The sequence below is a fragment of the Theropithecus gelada genome, chromosome 18, assembly GCF_003255815.1.
Source record: "Theropithecus gelada isolate Dixy chromosome 18, Tgel_1.0, whole genome shotgun sequence".
Classification (NCBI taxonomy): domain Eukaryota; kingdom Metazoa; phylum Chordata; class Mammalia; order Primates; family Cercopithecidae; genus Theropithecus; species Theropithecus gelada.
In genome coordinates, this window is record NC_037686.1 from 14,361,866 (window position 1) to 14,384,814 (window position 22,949).

Below are 22,949 nucleotides of genomic sequence, written 5' to 3' on the forward strand. Positions count from 1 at the left end.
TGAGGCAGGTGGATCACTTGAGGCTAGGAGTTCAAGACCAGCCTGGTCAACATGGCAAAACCCTGTCTCTACTAAAAATACAAAAATTAGCCGAGTGTGATGGTGCATGCCTGTAATCCCATCTACTCAAGAGGCTGAGACAGGAGAATCACTTGGATTCGGGAGGTGGAGGTTGCAGTGAGCTGAGATGGCACCACTGCACTCCAGCATGGGTGACAGAGTGAGACTCTGTCTTAAAAAAAAAAAAAAAAGAGTACATACATCACAATACTTGGGTGTATTTGGTAGGCCTTAAAATGCATGCTGTCACAATTTGGCTTTGTTTTCTTGTGGGGCATTTTAAGGACGAGCTAAATGAAAGAGGCAGTTGGGTCTGGATATGGAAAGATCCTTGGCACCCTGTCTTGTCGGGGAACAAGGTCAAGTGCATGAGGAGCTGGGATCCATGAAACCCAATGGCCGCCCCCGCTCCGATTTCTCGTACTAATGGACGTCTATGTTTCCACTCAGAATTCTCCTTCATTTGTCAGGTACAAGGCCAAGATACCAAAATAGCACTTGTGTAGGACTGAAACTATTACTGCTCAATTGCTTCTCGGCTTTATTTCTTTCACACAGCTCCACCACTCTCAAAGTGTCTGTGGACGTGTGGAGGATGTAACGCAGACCGGGTGATGGTGCTCAGAAACCATCCAAACATTACGCATCGAGACAAGAATTTTAGAGATGTTTCAGGGAGTGGGCGCGAGTCCCGACTTCCCTGGCAAGCCGATTGCCCGATGCCAGCAACATCAGTGAGAGGGTGCAGACTCTCTTTGAATGCTGAGGGTCACGAGCTTGTGCAGGAAAGGTAGGCTAGGAGGGCAGATGTTCAACTTTAAAGGGAGCATTGAGAATACCAGCCTGTATATGCAGGTGGATGTCATCATTTAGCAGTTAGAAATTCATCAGCTACACTAAACAGCAAACTTTTTCATAGATATACAGGGGTTTTCTAATAGATGTGGTCATTGAGTTTCACATGCTTGGAAATAACTGCCTCTAAATCATGCTGGGAACACTGAAAATGTCACTTTGAGAGGACACAGTGGCTCTGCAGGACAGGCTTAGGCTTTAGAGCCAACAGCTCTACACCATTCCGGCATTTCTCGTTGTGTAATCCCCAACAAGTCCTAGCCTTCCAGGTGTCAGTCACCTCATCTTCGAAGCGGGAGAAATTATACTAACTTAAAGGGTTGTTTTGAGGAGTTAAGATAACTTGTGAAAATAGCTGAGCCTAGGTCCAGTGGTGGTCGGAATTCTACCTGGAATCTTTGGTTATTAAAAAAGTAAAACAGTACATATGTGTTTAGGATTTAGCATTTTAAGCTCTTGTCAGATTTTTTTCCCCTTCTTATATGGAAGATGATGGATGGACTCAGTAGAACTTCTGTAATTTTGTTTACTGGGTATCAGAGCTGATTTCCCCTTGTGGGGCAGTCATCTTAGAAATGAAGCTTAACAATAAAAAGAGTAGAATTTGTGATCTGTGCCCGGAAGTGGGCTGCATATTCTACACGTATAAACAACCAATATTCCAGACAACCTTAGGCCATTGTCCCCACTTTGCGGATGAGGGCACTGGATCTGGAAGAGTTTGGGTCGCCTGGCCAAGGCCACACGGAGATGTGAATGGAGGTCTTTAGGACAGCAGAGACCACATTCTTAGTCACTAATGTACACTGAGTTCACTCAAAAGCAGTGTGTTACTATAATCTCACATCTTAGAGTGGTTAAGGTTGTTATGGTTACACAGGGCATGGGGAAGGCTTTGGGGAGATAGCAAGAGGAGTGAGAACTGTTGGTTTTGTGGGTCACAGCCATGGTCATTTTGCTCCTTGTTTCCCAGTGCTCAGTGGCCACTGCCCTCAACCCACACCCTGTCCTGGAACCACCTCCCTCCCATTTAGTTCATGTTCATCTCCAAATCGACCATCTCTTGGCTCACTTTTGGGGTATCATCTTGCTCTTTGAGCCTGAGTGAGCTCCAGTTATCCTGAAGCCAAGCTCCATTCTGGGGAGGTGCATGCAGAGCCCTCTGCTCCCCTTCTCATCTTCCACTTCCCTTCACTCCCTCTAAAATATGCGCCCTTGGGTCACCCCTACCTGTGCTCCTACCTGTGTGCGACAGTGCCATACTCATGCTGGACTACGGCCAGCCCAGCCAGCCATGGGGAAAAGACAAGGCAGTTCTGGGGCAGGAACATGGTGGCTGGTCCTGGCTCAGGACATAGCGCTGCTCAATGGAAGGGCCACGGGCTTTTTACCCACTCCTGTATTCTTTCAGCGGTTTTCAAAATTGAATACCAGCTGGTGGGAACACAATAAATAATCTGACACAACCCTGCTCTGAAGAACTTGGAGTTTACTAGAGGAGACAGACTCAGAAATGAAGAATTAGAATTCAGTGGGACCAGTCTGGGTGGCCGCATCTGCTGAGTAACCTGCGCAGGTACAAGGACAGGGAGGAGGGAGAGCGGAGGAAGGGGAGTTTCAGGAGGAGGAAGGAGCTCATACCAGGGTTCCTAGGCGAGAGGGAACTGGTGCTTTCACAGAAATACACACACAGCAGCGTGACTGGAGCACACTGTGTGGAGAGAAATGGCAAAACTCCATCTCACGCTGATAGACTTGTCAGCCATGGCCCCGACTCAGACTCAAATGAAACACTGAGACAGAACAGCCAGTCCTTATACATGTATAGACACTGTTAAAATAAGCCAGGAGGGGCTGGGGACACACCTCGGGGCCAGCAAGGGTAGGAAGGTGTTGCTGCTGCCACTCTGGCACCAAAGGGGACAGGGGAGGGCGCGGTTATTAACATTCAGAAAAAGCTGCAGCTGCACGTGGAGGGGCTGTGTGTAGGAGCTATGCGTAGGATTTTGGTAAAAGCACACAGTCACTGCTAGCCCCCTGCCCAGTGGGGAGAGTCACAGCAGGATGGGGAAGGATCTAGAGTATATCCAGATGGAGCAGAAAATTCCCCGCGTGGTAGATATCCTCATACTCCCCCAGCTCCCATTAATCGTCTCTATCATAGACCACAAATATTCTACAAGGAGTTGCGACAGCATGCAGCTGAAATACACGATGAAGGGGTAACTGTAAATTCAAAAATACAATCCAGACCACAGAAAACATAAACTAAAGGTCAAGCAGGGAGAAGGGGAGAAGGCTGGACAATAAAACAAAAATGTGAGATCATTTGGACTTACATAGTTGCCATTATTGAGCCAGAAATATGATGCTGAGCTTCCTGGTGGCCAAGTTTTAAAGGAAGATGCGGTCACTTACATAGTTTTCCTTGTCAAAGAAGTGAAAGTATACCAACTTGTATTGGAAACCAGACTTTCCCTAGATCTTAGCATGAAGAGGAATTTTCTCTGCAGGGCAGAATCATTTTAACAGGCTCTGACCCTAAGAAAATTCCTTCAGAAAATTCAGGTCTAGGCCACACATCTGGCTTGTATCTGTGTTGTTCAGTGATAGTGCTTCCTGATGGTGTCCAAACCCTGCCTCTCTCCCATGATTGCATGTTTCTCAAGATCTGGGACCATGCTTTTCTACCTGGGCGTGTCTTTTCTACCTCTCATTATGGCAGTATTTTGAAATTAAATCTGGTAAAAACATTTTGAGTGTCATATTTTTTTCTGGCATTGCAGAAATAATTTATTAGGGACTGTGAGGAATAATGAGACCAAGCAAAGCTGCATCCATTACCCTTTCAACGTCCCTCTGGAGAGCTGGTGCTCTAGGAGTTGAAGGTACAGGGTCAGCGCCTATGTGGTAGGACTGCAGCGTCCTGGAGCTGTGTAATGAGATGGAAGGGAGCAACGCCAATTCATCCCATATCTCAACTCAGTCTTCTTAGTAAAATATTGTTTAGACCAATGATGTTTAGCATTCGGGGTCAAAAACTCTCTCAAAAGACGACTAAAAACTAAGGACTCTTTCCCCAAAAGCAAGCAAAACCACATGGTTTTGGATATAGTTTCAGGTAGACCACAAACTTCTCAGAGTCCAACCATGGACTCATTAAGGATCCACGGACCCCAGGTTAGAATCTGTGACTTAACCTATGGTCCTCACAACATTTCGTACAAGGGATTTTTCTTCGGGATTTTCTGTAGTTTTGTTAGCAATAGAAACAAAGTTATATCCGAGGTATCCAGTACATCCCATAGCAGTTGGGAGAGGTGGGAAAATTACATATTCAGCCTCTTACTCCCCTCACCTTACACAAATATTCTACAGATAGGATGAAACAATTATGACACATGGAATATTATTCAACCAGAACAAGGAAAGAAATTCCGACACAAGCACAACATGGATGAAAGTTGAGAACCTCATGCTGAGTGAAATAAGCCAGCCAGTCACAAGAATACAAATACCATATTCCCCTTATATGAGGCACCCAGAGAAGTCAAATTCACAGACATAGAAAGTAGAGGATGGTTGTCAGTGGATGAGAGGAACGGATCTGGAATTAATGTTTAAGGGGTATAGAATTTTAGTTTTGCGAGACAAAAAGGGATCTGGAGATTGGCTGCACAACAATTAAATAGAATTAACGTCACTGAACTCTATACCTAAGAATGATTAAGATGGTAAATTTCATATTATGTGTCTTTTACTACAATTAACACATACAGACATACCACCTACAAGAGTTTAAAACAACAAAGCCGGGCCGGACACAATGGCTCATGCCTATAATCCCAGCACTTTGGGAGGTAGATTGCTTGAGCTCAGGAGTTTGAGACCAGCCTGAGCAATATGGTGAAACTGTCTCTACAAAAAAATACAAAAAAAATTACCTGGGCATGGTGGTTCACGCATGTGGTCCCAGCTACTCGGGAGGCTGAGGTGGAAGGATTGCTTGAGCCCAGGAAGTTGAGGCTGTAGTGAACCAAGATCACACCACTGCACTCCTGCCTGGGAGACAGAGTGAGACCCTGTCTCAAAACAACAAAAACAACTCAAACCAATTAAAAAAAAAAAAAAAAAAAAACAAAACAATGAAACCTGAAGAATGCAGCTTGCCCAAAAGGGGAGTGTGTGGAGTAAGGAGGTGCAGTCCCATTGCAACTTGAGTGCATTGTGGCCTGACTCAAAGCCGTGAGTCTCTGGGGAGCCAGCTACTTCCCCTGTGGGGCAGGCTCCTTGAGCTGGGACCAGTGGCGGTGGCACTGAGAACCAGCACCAGCCACACCTTAAGTAGCTTGGGAATGGTTCCGCTTGGGTCTTTGAGCTTGTTGATGGAGCGCTTTCCGTTTCTATACTCAATCTTGTTATTGACATATACTTTTCCTGTAAGAGAGTGACTTGTGACGATCTTCTAGCTTGTGACGATCTTCTAGAACGCTATTCAATTACAAGAAAAACTGTGGCCTCATATATGATTCATCACGCAAGAACTCTTCATTTGATAGGACCCATCTTTCTTATAACAGGAAGTAAATATGTGTTGCTAAGCTACTATGTCCACCAAAAGAAAAAAAAAAATATAGTAGATTCCATTGTACTCTTTGTGCTCTGTGAGAGTTCATGATTCCTCTATGTTAATTCAGTTCTTTTGTTCTTGACCTCCTTTACCTAAAGTTAATTAGAGTTTGGCCATAATGTACTTAGTGTAAACAGAAAAAAAAAAAAAAGGCCTGAATCATAATTTCCCATGAGAAGAGAATGAGCTTTCTTAAACTTGCTCAAAGGAATGTAAAAATCATTTATTGGTTCAGATTTTTAGTTCTATGTCTGTTTAATCTACCTGTCTATTTGTCTATCTACCTAAGTATATATCTATGTCTATTTATGTTCCTATTGATGGTTCAGGGACCTTGCAAACATCTAATTTAATCTGATTATTGCAAAGGAAAGAAATACAGACTGCACACATAAGTCTTAGGGATTGCAAGTACCTCTTTTGACCCAATGGGGATGAGGCATCAGTTCTCTACTGCTGAGAAGAATAAGGCAGATAGAGACCATTTTATGATGCAGATTAAGGGGTTTAGGTCAGAGGTCAGGAAGGACTGTGTGTCAGGCCATTTCCCTAAGAGAGATGTCAAAATGAAAATGAATATTATTGCCTACATCAGATGTTCTGACCTTCAGGGCAATGAGAGGGTCCTGATCAACAGTATCATTCTGTCTGTATATTTAATTTACATGAACTCAAATACGCACACACATGGGTGAGGAGGGGGCCATTTGAGTGGACCTGGCAATTAGGCCTATGACTCAGTCCAGCGTCCCACAAGAAGATGGGATGGGGGTACAGGGATCTGCTGGCCCCACAGTTGGGCTCTCTCACAGGCTCTCAGTGTGATCTCACTCTGCTGAATGTGAGTCTAACAGTTTTCATTCCCACACAGCATGGCTCCTACATGCAAGTCATCATCTTCATCTAATGCTCAGTGATTAGTTTCAATTCCAATGTAAGGGCTGGCTGTGCTGAGCTTCCTGAGAGAGGAGATGTCCATCTCCAGCATGGTTCCCAGTTACGGGTTTGCCCAGTCTAGCAGGAGTCATAAAGATCTGAGAGAGAGAGAAAAAAAATCATGAAGCTGTGGCATTAAGTACTAAAATGATTGTTAAGTTTACATTCCCACCAGCAGTGTAGAAGTGTTCCCTGAACCCGCATCCATGCCAACATCTACTGTTTTTTTATTTTTTGATTATGGCCATTCTTGCAGGTGTAAGGTGGTATCACATTGTGGTTTCGATTTGCATTTCCCTGATCATTAGTGATATTGAGCATTTTTTCATATGTTTGTTGGCCATTTGTATATCTTCTTTTGAGAATTGGCTGTTCATGTCCTTAGCCCACTTTTTGACAGGATTGTTTGTTTTTCTCTTACTGATTTGCTTGGGTGATAGGTGCACCAGGATCTCACAAATCACCGCTACTTACTTACTCATGTAACCAAATACCACCTGTACCCCAATAAATGTATTGTTATGGAACAATAAATAAAGTAACAATAAAAAGATTGTTAAGCAGATACATCAAATATGTATAAGTTTTTTTTTCTTTTTCTTTCCTTTTCTTTTCTTTATTTTTTGAGACTGAGTTTGGATCTTGTTGCATAGGCTGGAGTGCAATGGTACAATCTTGGCTCACTGCAACCTCCGCCTCCCAGATTCAAGTGATTTTCCTGCCTCAGCCTCCCAAGTAGCTGGGATTACAGGCATGTGCCACCACGCCTGGCTAATTTTGTATTTTTAGTAGAGACGGGGTTTCACCATGTTAGTCAGGCTGGTCTCAAACTCCCAACCTCAGGTGATCTGCCCACCTCGGCCTCCCAAAATGCTGGGATTACAGGTGTGAGCCACTGCGCCCGGCCAAATGTGTACAAGATTTTAGAAAAGATTGAAATGGCTTTTGACTTGTGCCTGGAAGACTCAGACTATGAGTATATGCCTATGAATTTTAATGTGTTCTAACTTCCTGCCAAAGAAGTACAGATTCCTGATGAAAAGATATTTCCAAAACTAATTTCAACCCTACACGTTTTCACCAATAGGCCACCTTCTGACCCTAACTCCCGTGGAAATTACGACGGTTAAGAGCATGAACTTTGAGTCAGATGTCAGATTCCAAATCCCAGCTCCACCAGTAACATACTAATTCTACTAAGCCTCAGTTTCCTCAAATGTAACAATTGTTCTTACCTAATAGAGTAATTTTGTGGATTAGATGAGACAATCCCTGTTGTAGCACTTAGCACCTGCATTTAATAAGCAATGCAATAGATGTTTACTCTGATTATTCAGGAAGCAAAAGCAATCCCATGCATTGGCTCTATGCCACTGATTTGTGGGAAGAACAAAAGACTGGTTCTGTGCTCTGGATCCAAAGCAAAAGTTTTAAAAATAAATTTGTTTCTTGTCTTTACTCTTGTCCATTGTGTTTTATATCTCTAACTTCTGAACTATTCAGATATACATGTTACATAAGCAACTATTCATTCCGTGTATTCGGTGAATATTTCTTGAACATCTGCTATGTGCCAAGACAGGTGCTGGTTATGTAGAGGCAAGACACAGTCCCTGAATAGTGGGAGGAAACAGACACATAAATGACAGTCACAAGCCAGCCTAGAAAATGGAATGATAATGGGCACCTGAAAGAACTTACGCGGAAAAAGCAGTGACTGGGTTGGGGAAGGCTCCTGGCATGAGAAAGGCATGGAAGTGAGAAACAGCAGGGTCATTGGGCAACCATGGGGAATTCAGTTTGCCAGAATGGAATGTGCAAATCTGGGAATGGGGGGCAAACAGGCTAGAAGAAAGGCTGATCATGGAGACTTTGACCTCCAGCCTGGAGGCCATGGGATACTGTTGATTGAATATGTATTTTCATTGGAGGAGAAAAGAATTATAGGTTAACTCAGCAGGACTTGTGACTGCTGAGGGTGGGAAGTGAGGGGAAGGGGAAGTCCAGGATGACTTCCGGGTGTCTTGATTAGGCAACTGAGTGGATGGGGGTGTCACTAATTTGGGGAATTTTTTTAGAATAAAAGAGGAAGAGAGCAGGATTTGAGAGCGGAAGATGATATGCTCCTTTTGAAAAAAAATTTTAGCTAGATACAGAATTTATAATGTAGGAATATGATACAAATGTGCTTCTATTTTATTACATCTGGAATTCAGTAATCAAATAGATTATTTATAATGACTAAATCCTCAAAAAGCATGTCTAAACTGGAAGTGTACAAAGATTCTCAGTCAGGACCAAGCAACATCTGAGCCCAAATTACATTTATACTTTAAAACAGAAAGGAAGAGAGTCTTAAAAGATTGAGAAAGGAGACTGGATAAAGGAAAAACACAAAGATAATAATGATAACGCTAATACAATGTTTAAAACCCCACTGCTTTCAGACACCACTTTCTACCTCTTCCCTGACATTTCATTAATTGTATTTCAATCTCCTTTTTCCACTATCGTCAGATGGAGATTCCAGAATGAGTGGTACATAGCAAAAAGTAAGAAAATAGAGCTGATAGAAGAAAGAAGGAGAAATAGGGAATTGGATAGTCCACAAACTGATAATTCACCCACTTGAGTCAGACAGATCTTGGAATATCAAGTAAATGAGAGTGGGAGAAATTAAGAACAAATTTGGGGATATGTCCACAAGATTCGTGAAACTGTGGACTTCAAATCCTTATGCCTACTTGCATGGGTTAAACAGCATAAAATGCTTACTTGTTTTTTGAGTTTAATCTCTTTGAGATTTAGTCATCTTATTTTGGAGGGATTTTGATAGTAATGAGAAACGGTGTTTGGTTTCTACTCCAAATCTAGTTAAATAAGAAATTGACAGTGGGAAGGAGAAGGTGCATACACTTTCCTTTGCTGAATTTGGATCAGTAGTACCATCCCAGCATACAAAGGACTTCTTAGAGTTATCATTTGATGAAGTGCCCAGGGAGAGTGCTGATGTCAGCCGGTAGAGGGCCGTGGGTGGGTGTCCCCCGGCTGACTTCCTCTCTTTCCTTTCTCTGCCAAGGCTCTGCCGTCCAAACCTGTAATCCCGCCCAGGCAATTCCAGTTCTGGGTGTTTCTTAAGCAAATAGAGCAAACCATGGCAGCATTAGGGGTTGCCACCTTTTAGAAGTTGTATTCCAGGGCAAGTACTCATGACTTCTCATGACTCAGTCTCATCAATTTCTTTTATGCTTTCAATTTCTTCCTCTTCCAGCTTCTTAAACACTTAGATCTCTATGTACAATTACATCTATATGTGCAAATAGCTGTCACGTTTTCTAATGATCTCCTTTGTGAAGTGTAGCACTTTCTTCTTTCTTTTTTTTTTCTAGAGACGGGATCAGGCTAGTCTCAAACCCTTGGCTTCAAGTGATCCTCCCACCTTGGCTTCCCAAAGTGTTATGATTACAGGTGTGAGCCATTGCACAGGGTCTCAGTGTAGCACTTTCTTATTGGCTGTCACATTTTCTAGTAGTTTCTCAAATCTATATTGTACTGCTCAACTATATGGGAAGCTTTTGATGATTGGGAAAAAAATCTGTCAGCTGTTTCCTGTATAAGCATCTTGTCTACCTTCCTCTCCCTGTCCCTGAACCTGAGTCCAGCACATGGCAGGCAGGTGTGTAACAGATGCTTGTGAATTGTGAGGCGGTGTCTCTGATATGAACATCTTCAATGCCTCCAATAGGAAGGGGAAAAAAATCATGAATCTTAAAGTCAGTTGATAAAAAAAGAAGAAAAGAAAAATTGTATGTTAAAGTGCAGAACATAAGGTTTCTACACAAAATGAAAACAAGTATCTCTCCCTTAAAGGAGGCCCTCTCAATATTTTTAGAAAGGATAATAATAGTAATAAGTGCCTGCCTTGTGTCAGGCACTGTTCTAGGCACTTCACGTATATCATTGTATTTGATGCTTGAATAGTCCTTCACTTATTATCTTCATTTTACAGATGAAGGAACTGAAGCACAAAAAGGTGAAATAATTTGCACAACTTTGGAATTAGATTTCATACTTTGGCAGTTAACTCCAGAATATATACTTCTATGTTTGTGCCCCATTTAAATCTGTTTCTCCCTACAAGGTCATTCTCCTGCGCTTTTCTTCTAGAAGCTTTATTTTAGGGTACATGTAGATCTATACCATCAGGAGTATATTTTTGTGTCTGGCGTAAGGTCAAAATTAATTTTTCTCTTGTGAATCTCCAATTGCCAGTGCACTATTTATTGAAAACAGCCACTCTTTTCCTAGTGGGCTATAGTGCCACCTTTGTCAGGTGGGTCAGGTTTTGGATTCTCTATTCTGTTCTTTTCTGTTGCTCTATTTACCTTTGTGCCAAAATTGCATTATCTTAATTATTATAGTTTTATGTTTCTTGACGTCTAGAAGTCAAGTCTTTCAACTTTTTTCTTTATTTGCAAGATTTTCTTCACCACCCTTGGCCATTTGTATTTCCATAAAAATTTTAGAATTATTTTGCCAGTTTACACACAAACAAACACATGCCCTGCTGAGAGTTTTTACTGGGAGTACATTGAATCTGTAGATTGATTTGGGACGAATTGGCATCTTAACTCTATTGGGTCCACAGACGTAGTACATCCCTTTGTTTATTTTAGGTCTTTATTAACTTCTCACAATAATGTTTTATATTAATAGTTTTCTGTATAGATGTCTTGTTCATATGTTAGAATTATTTTAGGTATTCAGTTTTTTGAATGAGATTATAATCATTATCATCTGAAAACTTTCATTTTCTAATTGTTTGTTATAGAGGAATTTTCTTTACTGATCTAAGTAGGGATCTTGCTTTTCACTTATTAATTCTAATTGTGGGTGTTTCAGATTTCCCATATACACAATCATATGATTTACAAATAAGGATAGCTTTATTTCTTTTTTCCATTAACTAAAACTTTTATTTCTTTTTTTAAAATTTTTTTTTTTTTTTTTTTTTGAGACGGAGTCTCGCTCTGTCCCCCAGGCTGGAGTGCAGTGGCCGGATCTCAGCTCACTGCAAGCTCCGCCTCCCGGGTTCACGCCATTCTCCGGCCTCAGCCTCCCGAGTAGCTGGGACTACAGGCGCCCGCCACCTCGCCCGGCTAGTTTTTTGTATTTCTTAATAGAGACGGGGTTTCACCGTGTTAGCCAGGATGGTCTCGATCTCCTGACCTCGTGATCCGCCCGTCTCGGCCTCCCAAAGTGCTGGGATTACAGGCTTGAGCCACCGCGCCCGGCCCTTTTTTTAAAATTTATAGGCACTCCAGAACAATGTTAGAAGGAGTGATAGTGGGCATTCTTATTTTATCCCCAACTTTTGCAGGAAAAATTTCTGTTATTACATGTGAATATAATTCATTGTAATATGAATTACATTGATTGATTTTTTGCATAACTTTTCAGTTGTGGTATAATATACCTAATACAAAAAATTTACCATCGTAATCATTTTTAGGTGTACAAATTAGTGGCATAAAGTACATTCTCATTGTTGTGCATCTATCACCATGATCCATTTCCAGAACATTTTTATCATTTCTTTTTCTTTTTTCTTTTTTTTTTTTTTTGAGATGGAGTCTCACTTTGTAGCTCAGGCTGGAGTGCAGTGGCATGATCTCAGCTCACTACAACCTCTGCCTCCTGGGTTCAAGTGATTCTTCTGCCTCAGCTTCCCGAGTAACTGAGATTACAGGCATCCACCACCATGTCCAGCTAATTTTTGTATTTTTAGTAGAGACAGGGTTTTGCCATGTTGGCCAGGCTGGTCTTGAACTTCTGACCTCAGGTGATCCACCCCCTCACTCTCCCAAAGTGCTAGGATTACAGGTGTGAGCCTTTGTCCCTGGCCCATTTTCATCATTTCAAAAGATACTCTGTGCTTATTAAACAATAAATGCCTATTCCTCCCTCCCCCACCCACTGGTAACCTGTAGTATGATTTCTTTCTCTCTGAATTTGACTATACAAGGTATCTCATATAAATGAAGTCATACAATATTTGGGTTTTTTTTTTTCTGGTTTATTTCACTAAGCATAATATCATCAAGGTGCATCCATGTTGTAGCATTATTAGAACTTCATCTTTTTTAAGGTTGAATAATATTTCAGTGTACATATATACCACATTTTGTTTATCCATTCATCTACTGTGAACATTTGGGTTATTTCCACCTTTTAGCAATTGTGAATAATGGTGCAATGAACATGGGTGTAGAAGTGTCTTAGTTGTTTCGGGCTGCTGTAACAGAACACTAGAGACCTGGTGATTTATAAAGAACAAAAATTTATTCTCTCACAGTTCTGGTGGTTGGGAAGTCCAAGATCGTGGCACTAGAATTTGGTGTGGTCCTTCTTACTGTGTCCTCATAGGGTGGAAGGTGGAAAGGGAAGAGAGAGCAAACTCACTCCTGCAAACCCTTCTATAGTGGCATTAATCCATTTGCGAGGCATTTCACTGTGGTCAGCAAATACACTCTGAATGATTTTAATAATTTGAAATTTCTCAAGAATTTATTTCTGAACAGCATAAGGTCAGTTTTGTAAATGTTCAATGTGCCCTTGGGATGAGTACTTATTCATTGTTGGATGGATCATTCTGCCAATGTCAACTTTGTTTATAAATAAGTTCAATTTGTTATTCATACTTCCTGTATCCTTACTAATTTTTTTTGGCCATTCGTTTCTCTCATATGCTAAAGGAGGTTTATTAAAATCTCTCCCTATAATTGTATGTTTCTTCCTTCAGTTCTTCAATATCTGAAGCTATGTTATTAGGTGTATACTTCTTCTACATTTTCCCAGTAGATTTGAATTTTTATCTTTATGAATGTTCCTTTTATCTTTAGTATGGTTTCTTGCCTTAAAGTTCACTTTGCTTGATATAAATATAGCTATAAAAGTTTTTGTTAGCATTTACATGGTTTATTATTTTCCATCTTTTACTTTCAGTCTCTCCATGTCTTAGATTAGGGCATGTATCTTGTGAGCTGCAGAGTTGGTTTGAATTTGTTGTTATGTTCGTCATAAAGACTGATGACATTTGCCTTTTAACTGAAGCTTTTATTCTGTTTATATTAATGTAATTGCTGAAATAATTGGGTTTACATCTATCTTCTTAATATTTCTTTATGTTTAACCTTATGTGATTCCTTTTCTCTTTTGTCTTTTATTAAAAAGTACATTTTATTTTATGTACTTTTTATTATTCCATTTTTCCTTTTACTCATTTGTTTGCAATATATTATTTTGCCATTCTTTTGTTACTTTAGAGAGTACAATACCATTCCTTGCACTCTTACCATTTCTACAATACTTACTTATTTGTATTTAATGTAATATATACTCTTATCATTTCCACAATGCCTCTTAGAAAACAGAATTTAACTCTTTCTCTTCACTATTTTTGTTATTCTTGGTATGCATTTTAACCTATATACATTTCCAACACTATAAAACTTTTTTGTTATTGCTTAATACAGTTAAATTAATACATCACAGTAACACATTTACCTTTTCCATTTCTGAATTTCTATTTTTATCTGGTATTATTTTCCAAACATAAGAATTTTCATTGATATTTCCTTTAATAGGAGTCTGCTGGGAGTAAATTATCTGTTTTTACTTGCCTGAAAATATCTTTAGTATATCTTCATTTTTAAAAGATATTTTCACTAGGTATAGAATTTTAGGTTAGCATTTGTTTCCTTTCAGGACTTTAAAGATGCCCTTTTTTTGTTTTGCTTTGGTGTTGCTTTGTTTGTTTGTTTGTTTTTCAGGCTTCCACTGTTTATTGAGGAGTAAGCTCTTGGTGTTTTGCTTATTGTGGCTCCTCTGAAAGTAAGGTGCCTGTTTTCTCTGGCTGCCTTTAAGATTTTGTCATTGCTCTTAGTAGTTTTATGTTGATATGACAAGATGTGGTTTCCTTTGCATTTATTCTACTTTAATTCCAGATCATTCTTAAGTTTTCTTTGATTGCTTTGTGAGCTTTTGAAATATCTACGACAAGCTTGTCCAACCCATAGCCCATGGGCTGCATTTCACCCAGGACAGCCTTGAATGAGGCCCAACCCCACAAATTCTTAAACTTTCTTTAAATGTTATGAGTTTTTTTGTGTATATATATTGTGTGTGTGTGTGTATATATATAGTGTGTGTGTGTATATATAGTGCGTGTGTGTATATATATAGTGTGTGTGTGTATATATATATAAAAAGCTCATCAGCTATTGTTAGTGTGAGTGTGTTTTATGTGTGACCCAAGACATTTCTTCTTCCGGCGTGGCCCAGGGAAGTGAAAAGAGTGAACACCCCTGATCTAGGATGTCATCTTTTTACATATTTCTTCTGCTCCACTTGTATCATCTCCCCTTTTGAGTCTCTAGTTACATGAAACTTTGGTCCTTTAGGGATTCTAATTAAGTACATCTTAGATCTTTCCCCACGTCTTATATATCTCTTATGCTATTTAAAAAAAAATTCTATTCATTTTTCAAATTTCTGTGTTTATATCAACCTATTTTCCAGATCACTAAAGTGGCTTCTTGATAATGTCCCCTTATTGATCTGATGTTGGTGGGACCTCTAGGGTCTTGTGGAATCATTCTAATCCTTTTTCCTAAAATGTCTTTTTCAGATAAGATGGAGCATGTTCAGGGTGATATGGTCTTAGACTAAAACTAATACATCTTTTTCGAACATTTGAAGGTAGTTCTCCACGGAAAATGCATGAAGAATCAGAAACCTTGAATTGTAATCCAAATTCTATTATAGCAATTCCCAGTGATAATGTATGCACAGTCCTCCCTTGATATCCATGGGAAATTGGTTGCGGAACCTCCTGTAGATACCAAAATCTACAGATATAAGTCCTTATATATGTACCTACCTACATGTCTATTTATCTGATACGTACCATCTATTTATTTTTACTTAAATGCATAACTATATTCTTCCCTGTTAAATCTAAAATTGGGGGCTTGACCATCATTTTAGTCTGTTAAAATAATTATTGGTTTTTATTATTTATCGCATCTCTTTAAACTTTGAATTATCTACAAATTTGACAATTTTTAATGTTTAAAAAGACATCATTAAACTTTTTAATGGAATAATATTAGGCAGGGCAATATGACAGGTCAGTGGTAACTTCAAGCAGTTGTAAACATATCAACTGTCCTATTATCTAAATCACATATTTTCAAATCAACCACAATGACATTCTGACTGACAACTTTATTTTCTAGTGAATATGTTTGATGGTTTGGCATGACACGGCCTTAGTGAACCCATGTTGGTTCCATGTGATCATAACATTCTTTTCTAAGTGGTTCACAAACCATCTATTTAGTCATTTATCCTTGAATTTTGCCAACAGAATTTGACATCAAGAATTTGCTTTGACCAGGCTGCAGTTCCCAGAATCTAGGCTTTCTTGAATTTCACAATCAAAAAATATTTTCTAGTCTCCTGGCACCTCTTTGTTCTTCACGTTCCCCCCTCCCCCAAAGATTGCCAACAGTGGTTGCATAATTGCATCTCGGAGTCTTTCATTGCTTTGGGTTATGATCTGTGTGGGCTGGGAGATGTGATCTCATTTGAAGTGTGATATAGTAGAAAGAGAAGTATACCTAGAATTATAGACTTGAATTCATGTCTTGATGCATCACTTGCTAGTTGTGTGACGTGCAGTAAATTACGTAGTCTCTGTAGCCTCTGTTTCCTTATCTGTAAATGAGAATAAAACCTGAAAGGGAATTGAAAGGATTAAATGAGTTTAACAGCTGTGAAGTGTCTGGAGTAAAATGAGCTTCAAAAATCCTGATTTCTCTTAATGCCTTATCTATGTTGGGTTTCAGTTTATTCTTTATATTTTAAAATATCCTTTAGAATTTGAAGACAATTCTTTTTGCTGTAGAAGACATTGGAAACAAAAACTCATTGGGGATGTAAAACGGTGTAGAGCACTGAACTAGGATATCACCAGATACCACTTCCTGTGGGGATGTCTCATTAAACTGGCTATGTGACCTTGGGCAAGTCATGTAATTGCTCTGGGTTTTATATTCATGTGTGACATGAAAGGGAACGACTAGATAATTTCTCAGTTCTAGTTGTATATGCTATGCTCTAATTTTGCCTTTTGCTATGTCCCTGAACTACATGACCTTCTTCCTGTATAGAGGTCTATCTTTTCAGCTAGTTCTTAATGCACTTTGTAAATAAATCTCAGGAATTAAAAATTTCTGAGTCGACCCCTTGACACACAAAATACTTTGGAGCTGAACCTCTGTCATCAGTGTTCTGATATGGACTATTAGTCCAAATGAGCCCAAATTAGGCTGACAGATCTGCTGTCTTCCACTCCACTTACTATTCATTGTTTTGAATTTGATTCTATTACCAGGATTTGATTCTATTACTTGCCTAATGATTGAGAATTAATGGCATACTAATACTATGTCAACATATAGAGACACATTATGGAAATAATGGAAATAATTTATGTAGTACTTTCCAAACTAAGGTTTTCTTTTCTTTTTTTTTTTTTTTTTGATAAATGAGAATGGATTTTAGATGTACAATATAGCAATTACTCTTTGCCCTAGAAGATGAAAGAAGCCTTTGGGTCTACACAGGAAGTAGCTATTCATCAGTTGTGATTAGTTTGGGGGAAAAAAGCACATTCTTTGTCTCTAAAATATTAATAATAAAAATTTTGCTCTTATTGTGCTTATTTTCTACTCTGGGGACAGTCACCAAAAGCTATAGAAAATATTCTCTGGTCTAGGAGTAATTAAATACATAGATATCTTTACTTCTCTTTAAAGGGCAGATTTTATCAGATAAATTTTATTCATTCATTTGCCTTGTGTACATATTAATTTATTGAAGAAGTATTAATATTTCAAACACTTGCTTTTGTTATGCCATACGTGGGCTCAGAAAAGAACTGAGGGTTGGGGATGGATCCCTGCTTTGAAAGAAGTCTTAACCCATTAGGGGAGATCTGCTAGAGCTAACAGGAGAATGTGGCAGTGGCCATTACAAAGTACGTTCTGGATCCCAGACCTTTCAGGAACCTTTTCAAGAGCCTTGCTCTGCCTCTTAGTCTCTCTCTCTGCATTCTTAACCTCTTTTCTTTATCATCCAAATACTCTCTGTGTCTTGCATCTTAAAACTAAACATCAACCTTCCCTAACGTGCCATGTCTCTCCAGGATACTCTAGTTTTTCATTCCCCATGAAAGAACTCTCTGCATATCCTGCCTCTGCATCACCTCCCATTCATTCTCCACCTTACTGTGGTTGAAATTCCTTTTCTAAGGAACTGCTTTTAATAAACCCACTAGTGACTTTCAAATCCTAAATACTTTCCAATACTGAATCCTATGGACACTTTTACATTCTTACCTTATTTGACCTCTCAGCAGCATTTGAACCAATTGATATTCCCTCCTGAAATACTTTTTCTTTTGAAAATACACTATACTTTCCCCTCTTTCTTCTGTGGCCAGTCCTTTTTTATTCTTCTTTGATGATCTCTCTTCCTATGTGCAGCCTCTAAACGCTGATACTCATCTAAACGCTGGTGGCTCATTAGATCCTCCCCTCCCCTCCCCTCCCCTCTCCTCTTCTCTCTTCTCTTCTCCCCTCCTCTCTCCTCTCCTCTTGCCTCCCCTCCCCTCTCTCATCTTCTTTCTTCTCCTGTGCTCTTCCTTCCTTTCCTCTTCTGCTTTCCTTTCTTCTCTCTCTCTTCCAAAGTAACCTTATCCTTTACCATGATTTAAATGCCACCTCTATGTTGAAGAGTCTTAAATTTATGTAAGCAGCCTAGCTCTTCTTTCTGAGCTCCACAAGTAAATATTGAACTGCCTATTTGATGTGATATTTCAATGTCTCATAGATATTTCAAAATTAACTTCTCAACATCTGAGTGCTAAATCTCTCTCCACGAATCTGCTCCTACAGATTCTCCATCTCAGTGAATTATATCTTCATGTGCCCAAGTGCTCAAGAATATCCCTGGCCTCCTCCTGGAACTTTCTTGTGCCACAGGTGCTACAGGCATCTCAAACTCAGCATGTTCAGAGCCAGTCCATTGATTTCCATCCTTTCCACATCACGCTGCTCTCAGGAATCTTTGAAACAAAACAAAACTTAAAACACACATATACAAAAGAAAGGAAGGAAGGGAGGGAGGGAGGAAAGGAGGGAAGGGAGGAAGAGAGGAAGAAACAAAAATAAATCCAAAGCCATCTGGTTCTGTCTCACAACTGTCTACCGTGCTTTTAAGTCAGAGCATGAGGAGTTTTGACTTCTTCCTTTCCTTTGTCCCTTCTACCACATTTATGCAAGAAAAAGTTACTTCTACTTCTGGCCATGATGAAATAACAGGGAGTCGATTGACCTTTCCATCTTCCACACTGAGAAATAGGCAAAACATGTGCAATGATTTTGAGGGGATTGGATACTTGGTTGATTGTAACAGCAGGTGGTTCAGAACAGAGATCTCTGAAAGAAGGAAAACAGTGTGGGTCCTACAATTAATTTCCCAAGCTCTTTCAGAGCACGTTAGCTTTTCCCTGTATGCTCATCTATTGTTCATCTCCTTCTACTAGAATATGAACTCCAGGAAGGGCAGGGACTTGGTTGTCTAGCTGAACACCTAGCCTAGTGCCTAGCCCATTGTTAGTACTCAATACATTTTCCAGTTGGGGTACATGAGTGAATTCTAGATAATTTCTGCTTCCTCACTAGCCAAGTCCTATCAAATTGTAACTTTAAATTACATCTGAAATCCATCCACTTCTCTCTAACTCTATTGCTATTACCCTGGTCCCCAACACCACCATGGCTGCTCTGGACAAATGCTATATAACTTCCTTGGTGGTCTTCTACTCTTGCCTTCTCCAATCACTTCATTCAAATTGATTCTTTAAAAGGTAAACTTCATTGTGTCACTCTATACTAAAATGTATCAATGGCTACTGCACTTTGAATAATTCAAGCTCCTTAAAAGGGAATGATGGCCGGCCACAGCCTGCTTACTCAGCTTCCTCCTCACACCTCTAGCTACCTAATCCAGCAGCCTGTTGGGTCCATGAGATGCAATTTGAAAACCACTGAACAAGATGATTACCAATGTTTTTCTAGCCCTTAGGTGCTGTGCTATGATGCTTAGACTTATTTGACACAATCTAAATTACCCATCAAAGTATAATTGATAAAAGTTACCTGTAAGTTTGATAATCTAAGCATAACGACAAGTACAAACAGAATGAGAATATCTTTCTTTGACAATGGGAAAAATGAGGGTTGAGTTGTAAGAATTTATCAATGTCACCCTGGCCCCCTCCAGGGAGAAGACTACCTCCTTCTAAATACTGGACTTGGTTTTTCAAGCATAACCATCATGAAAGGCAAATTCTCAGTCTACCAGAACTTTCTAGAAATATCACATGACAACATACAAACATCTTTGCATGGATTCTGTGTTGACAAGGCCATGCTTGGCTTTGCTGTTGGCTTCTAGGGTGGACTCACCCCAAATACAGTGGCCTTTCAAATGCATGTCCTTGCTTCTCACCCCAGTTTAATCTTTCTCTGTAATTTAACACATTGTTCTCTCAGTTTGTGAATCAGCCTTTTGTGGGTTTACTTAGTGCGAATCAATTTATAACCATTGGATCATACAGAGTAAACAGATAAAATGCATCTTGTGGTCCCGAAAATTTGAGGACCAGATTAGAACATAAACATATCACAAAAGCACAGGTGTTCTTTGATGAAGAAATGATGTCAGGGCAGAATAGGGTCAAACAGTGATCTGTGATGTTGGTCTCAGGAAGTCTGAAGAAGGCAGTAGGTCCAGGGCATGGTTCTAGAGATGGAATGGAGAATGGGAGAAGGAAGAAATGATAATAATAGCCAATGTCATTGATATGACCCATTTCACATACAAAGAGGAACAAATAAAGTCACATTTCACATATTTTTGAAATTAATACCTTCTCTACTCCCCACATGCCTAGGAAATCCAGTCTTCCTCTCTTAGCCCCTCCCTCCCCTTATATGGACAGGAACTATGGTGGAGCCTTATTGGTGCCTATTTTCTCACGCTAGGCCCAGAACTCAGGTGCCCTGTTGAAGCTGGAAGAGCCCTACTGTTGAGTTCCAAGAACACTTCACTGTTGCTGGTTTTGTTCCAGGGAATGAGCTGTGCCTGGATCTCTGTTTTGGGTCACTGCTGCGGGCACACAATTGTTCTTTAAAGGGTAAAAGAGTTAGATTCCCACTGGCCTGCTCTTCCCCTTTCTGGAACAGCGCTCCCTCCAGTCTGCAACACACACCAACTCGCTCCCCAGACTGGCCTGCTCCCAACACTACTACATTTAAAATTTGCTCCCTCCATGGCCCTTCCTTGGGTGCTAATATTCTTGGCAGGGCGAGCTTGGGACAGGCTCTGGCATCCATTGCCACGTGGACCCAGAGTGGCCACTACCCTGAGATCATCAACTTGCTCCCGTCCAGAACCAAGAAAAGCGTGCCCAGAAGACACATTCTTACTTCCACTTTTAGAGTCTCAGGAAGCCAATTTCTGGAAGATTTCAAATACATTTTGTTCCTAATTTTACCCTCAAGTGTTCAGAAATGGTGAGATCTAGTCTCCTGACACCCCACTGCAATCAACATCTGTGTTTTAAATCATTTAAAAAGTGGATACTTGTGTTCTTGTTTATTTATTTTCTTGTTTGTTTACTCTTACCAGGCAGGAAGCAGAAGTGCTGACTTTAAGTGCTTGAAGTGCTGGACACCCCACACTCTGACTGTATGGAGAAAAGATGGTATGTGTGTGAGTTTGTGTGCGTGTGAGAGTGAGTTTGCACGGTGCATGTGTGAGCGTGAGTGTGCGTCAGAGTGGACGCATGTTTCTGCAAAATCGCAGGCAGGGAGCGGCTGCTGGAGGAATCCACACAGGCCCAGCTACTGAGTGGTAAAGGGGAGGGAGAAGTAGGTAGGAGCCATGCAAAGGTGCTATCCACAGAGAAGACTCAGGAAGAGAAAGCCACTGGGGAGAGAAGACAGTCCATATGGTGGTGGTAAAAAACATGTATTCTGGAGCCAGAAGAAAGAACAGGGTCATAAACCTGTCCTGCTCCTTAAGCTGTGTGACCTCAGTTTCCTCATGTGTGTAAAGGGAATAATGATGATGATAATGATAATAGGCCATATTAAAGGAGCTGATATACATAAAGCATTAGTAAATGCTATGAAAGTGTTAACTGTTATCATCACTTTTTTCCACATGTGCAAAAATAGAACGATGTTTTGATTTTCTTCTGAAACGTTTTCTGTCTTACATGGCAGAGTGAATTGAATATTCCCAAGAGCATATTTAAAGAACTGTAGATGGTTAATATTTGGGCCAAATGAGGGGTTTTCTCTTGCTGAAGCCATCAAACTAACTTTTGGGTCTATGTGGGTGAGGAGGGTGAAGTGGGGGCGTGCACACATATGCACACTCACACTCTTTGAGAAGAGAGGTATTGAAAGAATTTTAGCACTGTGCTATGTGATGTGCAATGCAGCATCTTTTCTGCATACCCTCAAGAAATTATCATGATAAACTACTCTGCTCTGTAAGGCCTCGGTCAGATCTGAGTTTTGTTTTGTTTTTTAAAATAGACCAAGTTGTATTTCAGGTAAAATTAAATTATTTCTTTCCATGTAAATTATTTTTCATATTGAGAACCTTAAACCTCTAAATACATTATGTCCACGAATTCTCCTAGTCTTCATGTTTATTTCTCTCCTAAAATACTAGATTCCTTTAGCCTGATTTCCCCTATTTTGCCACATTTGAAAAATATGGAGGATTTCTACTTGATTTTCTCTTCTACTAGTTTACCTGTTAAATAAGTGAAGCTTCTGTTTTGTTGGTACATTTTTTGAAGATATTCATGCAGATGAGATGCTTACTTGGCGATCTGAAGTCATGCGTTGACTATGGCTTCTTACACATTTTTGGAAATACTTCCTTCAGAGCTCCTGAGTGGCTCTCTGGCTCTGATGACTTCATTCTATCAGCCACATCTAGAACATTCTGGGCATTTATTGCTGCTTGTTCTTGTGTCTCCAATCAGTACTTTCAAATGGAATTTGGGAGACAAAATTTCACTAAAATCTTCATTTAGTCTCTTTCTCGCTCTCTCTTTTTTTTACTTCCATCTTCTATTAAATCTTCTGTGCCATGATCAAAGGAGGTCCCACAGACTTCCAGCTGACCTTCCTCATTCTCTTACTCCAGCACTGAAAGCTCCCAGCAGTTTCTGGTTTACACCTGTCCCTCACAATCTGTGTGTCCCCTGTTCCTGTGAGTCTCACTTGGTCAACCTTTACATTTAAAGAAAAGA